The following is a 7137-nucleotide window of genomic DNA, read 5'->3' as shown; positions in this document are numbered from 1 at the left end:
TATATATATATATATATATATATATATATATATATATATATATGCCTGCATGCATGCATATATATAATTATTAATACAATTAATTAGAAAATTTCTATTAGAGATGAATGTTGTAACTAGACTGAGAAGTAACGTTTAACTCCATTTCAACATGGATGTCCTGTACGAACTGACACTACTACCATTATAACCTCAGAAGGATGCCTCCTTCAGCTGGAAATGTATATATTGCAAGCAGGGGAGCGAACCCCTACCATTATATAGTGACAGGACAGCCAGATCGTACGCTTTTGAGCTCTGTGCTCATCCTCGGTGGTGGATACCCGTCTGCTAGACATAGCAGTAGTTCACGCCAACTCTCCAATATATGCATGTAAGTGTGTATGTGTGTATTTCTTCGTGTGCGAGTATATATATATATATATATATATATATATATACACACACACACACACTCACACACACACACATACACACACACACACACACACTCACACAAACTTATACCTTATATATATTTACACAGACAAAGTGATAAGAAAGTTGTTTAAACGCCATGGCGGATCGTCAGCATTGAAGAAATGTCCGCTTTTAACAGAAAAACACCTAAATGTAGACGCAGGAAGATTTAAATTACATTATTGTCAGGACTGTAGATTATGAGAATCGGAAGTCTTACATTTCTCTGTCTGATAATGCCAAAGTTATATAATGAGAATCATAGTCGAAGCCATTAAAACTCACAGAACATAAGAAAGTGTATATCGATAAAAATATATAAATCATCTTGTATGATGAATATCAAATTTATTAAAGGACGTTCAGAGAATAAAGCTATTCGTTTTTACTCTGATACACATATGGTGTGAAAACACACACACACACACACACACGCAGGCACACACACACACACACACACACACACACACACACACACACACACACACACACACACACACTCACACACACACACACACAAACACAAACACACATATACGTATACGTTGTGTATTTGCAAATACCTACACACACATACACACACGCGAACACACACATACCAACAAACACACATATAAACACATGTATACGCATACACACACAGACACACATTTACAGGCAAGTGAATATACGAAAGTAGCACTCAATACATTTGGATAAAGTTACACGTATTAACTAACAGTTTGACTAAGCTGCACACCGAACACGTTCAGCTTATCTTGTTCTCCTTCCGAATATATGTAAAAAAGGAGCTGTCCTACACCCAGGAATTATTCAGGGAATACGGACCTGAGTAATACACACACACAAACGCACGCACATACACACACACACACACACACACACACACACACACACAAACACAAGCACACACATAAACACAAACACACACACATCATGAGAATTTAGAAATTTGAAGGCAATGGATAAATAAAGATGAAAAAAGAAAGGAAATAAGAAAAAGAAATTAGAGTTACTTCTCTTTTGATTGTAGAAGTCATAATTAAACTAGTTGTAGAATAATTAAACGAAAAGGGGTCCAAAGTCTGCGAGACATCTGCTCATTCTTGATTGGGCTGGACCAATCTTTTCGCAAAAAGAAATTTGTTCATATGCTTGCATATTCTAAGTAATTATCACTTCAAATCATCAAGATTATAATCGGGTGTACTATCAACAAACCGTTATCATGGACTGTCAGCTATACAGTGATCCGGGTTCAATTGCCGGCTGACGCTGTCTGCTTCGAAAGAAAAATTTTGAGGCGCTGGCCTGGCTGTGTGGTAAGAAGTTTGCTTCCCAAGCACATGCCATTGCATGGTACCTTGAGCAAGTGTCTTCTACTATACCATTGGGGTGCCAGAATACTTGTGAGTGGATTAGGTGAATAGAAACTGAAAGAAGCCTGAAGTATATATGTATTTATATATACCTATGTATGTGTGTGTGTCGTTGTACCTTAGTTTGACCCCCACACTGTTTTACAACTGGTGTTGGTTTGTTTACGTCTCCGTAACTTAACGGTTCGGCTGAAGAAGTGATAGAATAAGTGGTAGGCTTAAATAAGTACTGAAGTTGATTCGTTGAACAAAACTCTTCAAAGCTGTGCGCCAGAATGAAAGGAAATTTTCCCGTAACTTTCACCTAGACTTAACTTTCGAACTAGGTACCAAAATAGTTAACTTCTTAGACGTCTTGTTAAATCTTAAATCCCGATTATACTAACCCTACAGAAAACCAGATGAAATCACTAAATATGTTAGCAAATTCTCCAATCAACCTATCTCCATTATTTATTCTTTAGCTAAAGGTAATTTAATGTAGAATTACGCAACTTTCGGCGAATGATAAAATCTTCAATTCATACTCTCAGTTTTACAATTCGATCTTTCTAACGCAGAATATTAACAGGAACTCGAATTTGAAAACCTGGCTGCTACTGGCTCACATAATAGTAATGACACGTATAGAGGGGGTGCGGATGGTGATAGTAATGTAGTAACACATGGCCGTCTAAATACGAGAAATCTAGATGACTTTATAACTCAGACTTCTAATTCTGTGGAAATATTGGCCTAAATAAACCACCCATACTTAACAATGTATCACTAAGTAGTTATTAATATAGTTATTATTATTAATAACATTTACAATTCAAATGGGGGTACTGGTGTTAGAAAGTAGAAAGAAAATCAGTAAAAATAAAAATAAAAATTAAAATAATGAAAATAACAACAATAATAATAATAATGATAATAGGAATAGTAATAATAATAATAATTATAATATTAGTAACAAATAATAATAATAATAATAATAATAATAATAATAATAATAATAATAATAATAATAATAATAATAATAATACAAAGACCTGGAAATAGAGATAACTCGAATGTGGAGTCTAAAAACAGAAACAATTCCTATCATAGTAGGTGCCTTAGATATAATAAAAAAATATTCAGACAAATACATAACAAAAACACCAGGACTTACAAATATATATAACATACAGAAAATTGCACTACTGGGTACTGCACATATTCTACGCAAAACACTTTCAATACAGTAAACATAAGAGCATCACAGCAAACCACAGCACATACCCAAGGCGCACAGAACTGCGCTCGGTAGTGAAGTGAAAGCACGTTATAAAAATAAAACTACTGAACAATAATAATAATAATAATAATAATAATAACTGATTAATAATTATAAGAACTGATTCTACAAGCTTAAGCTTATATCATAGCACTCCCCACAACCTTAACACTTTCTCCACAAGCTGTAAGGACCATCCACCGACTTCCATTCATGTTATCGATATGCTCAACGCTAACAACACTGACACTTGTGCTGAAAAGTTTTCCATTATACAGCCTACCCTCGATTCTCTAGTGTCACTACCTGAAAGCCAAATTTCATACAACAATGCTCAGTACCCACATTCTTCAACCCTGGGCTCGGTAACAAATTATATAGTATTGATCCTAGTATTAGGTCGCCAAGTATGAAATTTGCAGTAAGATATATGGTAAATTTTGACAACTGCTCATTTTGCGCCAGTATTGTATTTTGACAATCTTTATTTTTTGTTAGAAAGCTGACACATCTATTTCTTTATTCGAACTCATTTTTTTGCTTTATAAAGCATTTATAAATCGATTTTTGCTATTTTTGTTTAGAGATGCATAAATCGGAAATTCCCACAGTTTTGAGATATGAGTTCTTTCTGGGAAATAAAGCATCACAGACAGCTCGGAATATTAATGGAGTATTTCATTCTAATGTTATTACACAGCAAACAGTATCAAATTGGTTTGCAGAATATCACTCTTATTTTATTGCTAGACAACGCCAGACCACACATCGCAAAATTGATATTGGCGATACTACAGGAGCTGGAGTTGGAAGTGCTCCATCATCCACCATACTCACTTGATCTTGCTTCCATTGACCATCACATCTTCCAGAATTTGGATAACTTTTTGAGAAGAAAAAAAATTAATTTTGACGATGCTGTAAAACAGGCTTTCCAAGATTTTATTGATTCTAGATTGCCAGGCTTTTACAGTTCCAGGCTGGACAAGCTACCGCTGAAATGGCAAAAGTGTATTGACAATATGGGTGCATACTTTGATGAATAAAACTATTCCTTGTATTTATAAAGCACCAAACTTTTCTTCTTTTCTACAAATTTCATACTCGATGGCCTAATAATATAAACCCCGGTAACAACCAAGTGAACACCGGTAATTCTCGTGAGCTTGAACTAATTCGCCATAATAAAGGATCGTATACCCGTAATAATAAATTTCATCTCTTAGATAATATTAGACGCAATTGTTTAGACAAAATGTCATGTCCACTTTCTGGTCGATGTCTAGCAGTAAATGTGATTCATAAATGTAATGTTCTGATGGAGAACAATATTAATATCTCCATGAGAAACACAGTGAGCAATTTTCTTCGTTTCCCCGCTTTGCATGTACCACAGAAGCTGTGACAATATTCCATGATCAGTTTGCCCAAAGCTTTCGCAAAGTTTGTGATGTAACACAACTACACTGCAATAGTTCATTATACAGCCTCAATGCTGTAGGAATTGTGTGAAGTAGCTTATACAGGGACAAAACTATGTTCTGTCGAAAGCAATGCCCTCTAATTATGATACAAGGTTCTTTCATTTATCGTGTATAACTTGTCAGCTGTGAACTCAGAGAGAAAGGCTTGTACTATTTAGCATTTGATCCAATTCCTTTCATGTACAAAACTTATATATTATGAATTCTCTCATTTGTGTCAGATATGGCGTATAGCTTAATAGGAAGCTTTAAATTTACTATCTTGTTTATAAGAGAATTTTCAGAAATTTTTTTCCTGCTTATTACTGAATTTAGGCTGATATAGAATATTCCTCATTTATACGATGTAATGTGGGGTGCGACTTTCCAGTGCATAATTACATGTTTGAAAATCTAACCCATTTTATTTATTATCGAGTGTCACAGAGGAATAACGGAAAGCTTTTTATAGTTTTCCATTCAGGTTTTCCCTAACGGGTAAAAGTAGAGTATAGTGAAAGTGATAAAGTGATAAGCAAAAACGTACATACACACATACATTTATAGATATTTATATTAAATTATAATAATTATATTCAACTTAATATTCCATAGTTTCAAGCTTCATATTAAAATGGGATAATATATTTATCCTTAGATGAAACTGATTCAATAAATCCAACGATGCTACCGGCAGTTACATGGTAGTGCATTGTGGGAATTATTCTCAGGAATGAAGGAGTAATACTGTCAAAGGAGAGGTTAGATACGGTTATTAACATTATTATTACTACTATCATTACTATTTCTATCCTTGTTGTTATTTGTTCTATCTGTAATAGTGGTGGAAGTTATGGTAGTAGTATTGTGGTTAGTGTTAATAGGATTGGTAGGGTTTCTGTTGTGGACTAAAATATAGGGTTCGATATTGGAGCTATGTATATGTTGGGCGCTCGTGTATTCTGAGTTTTTACAATGTAAATCTTGATAATAGAAATTTTCCGTTTAGTAGAGGCTGTTATAATAGACTCAAAGTTGGGCAGGGAAGAGTAGGATAGCTTTATGGTAGATCTATTAAAAATAGAGTAATATTTATGCTGACGAGGGAAGTTGGAGTCCAGTATATTAAAATAGGATTTGGCTAAGTCCTTAACGTTTATTGAAAAGGGAGTGTATACAATAGAATAGAACGTCCACCGCTTTTTCCGTTGTTTAAGGGTAGTGTTATCTATATTTTTGGAAATTAGAGGTGGGTAATATAGCCGTTATTTTTAGATGTTTTAGCTTTTAACTTAGTGTTATATGTGAGCGTGTGGGGTCTACGTTGTCTGAGTCTGGGCTCTGCCGGGGTTCTAGTATAGTGTATGTGTGGTCTGTTGTGATTCTTGTAGTTCGCATGTCGTTGTGATATGATTTGAGATATATGTTGCTTGAACCTAGTATTAGGGATGTATTTTACTTTTTGGAAGAAGCCGCTGACAGCGAGCACTTGGTTGTAATATGGGGCGTGGTTATTGAATATTTACTCGGTGTATGAGAGGTCAGATATACGAATTGAGATATCCTTAACTATATTGTCAAAGGTGGATTTGTGGTGATTGGAATTAATGTTTAACTAATTAAGGTATTGGTTAGGTTTGTGATATTGGGAGTATTGGAAGGTTTTCAAGTTTAAAGTCACGTCTAGAAAATTTATGGTTTTGTGTGAATTTCCAAAAATAATAGGTAGATTGAGGCAAGAGAAAAAAATGTGTCGATCTTTCCTAGTTCGTTATAAAGAGGATTTATTTAAACTCATGGTGAGTAGCAACGCGTCATCTCTGTAAAGGCCTCCTTTGATGCTAGAGAAATATATTTGGAGCTGGTGGAGAATGTATAGTCCGACGTGGTCGGTGTCTTGGGTGGTGTCAGATGATCCCGTAGTAATGTCAAATAATTTGTTATGGTTTTTATTGTAGTTACAATGGTTGACCCGGCACCAAAGTTTGTTCTAAAAAGAAATAAGGGTTTTACGGGCATTAAAGATTATGTTAATTTCTAGTGGGGTTAGGTTAGATAGATTCTTAGCTAGAAGGAACGCTTGATTGAGAAGTTTGGGAGAAATAGAAGGGTAGTAATTGTTTATATCGAATTGTAGGAAATAAGAAGTTTTTGCTGTTTAAGAGACAGAACCATGTCATGACTTCATCTGTACAGAACCATAAGTTGACGTGCAATTTCTCCTTGACGATTGGTATTATTTTATCGAGAACAGTTTTGCTTATTCTTCTCAGATCGGTTTCGGTAGGGCATACGAGGCGTATCGATCGTTTAGTTATGAAGTCCTTATTATGATCTTTAAAGTTGAAGTGTGGAGATATAGAGCAGTAACGTTCTGTGCGGTCGTCCACCTGTAAATTGTTCATAAGCTTGGAATTGTTGGTGTTGATGTTGTCAAGGGCGGATGTCAGTGCTAGCTTATAAGACTTATAGAGTTCCTTCTTGATGAATATGTTGTATTCCTGGATAGTAACAGGGTACATATTACCAGTTTATATATATATATACATATATATGCACATACATAAATGCATAC

At 34.8% G+C, this 7137-nt stretch overlaps 1 protein-coding gene across 1 annotated transcript in view; it reads right to left on the bottom strand.

The window, feature by feature from the left end:
• LOC106872511 (gamma-aminobutyric acid receptor subunit beta) overlaps positions 1–7137 on the bottom strand; it is a 413986-nt gene that overhangs the window by 309141 nt on the left and 97708 nt on the right. The window lies entirely within an intron of this gene.

Source organism: Octopus bimaculoides, chromosome 9, assembly GCF_001194135.2.
Source record: "Octopus bimaculoides isolate UCB-OBI-ISO-001 chromosome 9, ASM119413v2, whole genome shotgun sequence".
Classification (NCBI taxonomy): domain Eukaryota; kingdom Metazoa; phylum Mollusca; class Cephalopoda; order Octopoda; family Octopodidae; genus Octopus; species Octopus bimaculoides.
This window is presented reverse-complemented; position numbering and strand designations above follow the sequence as displayed.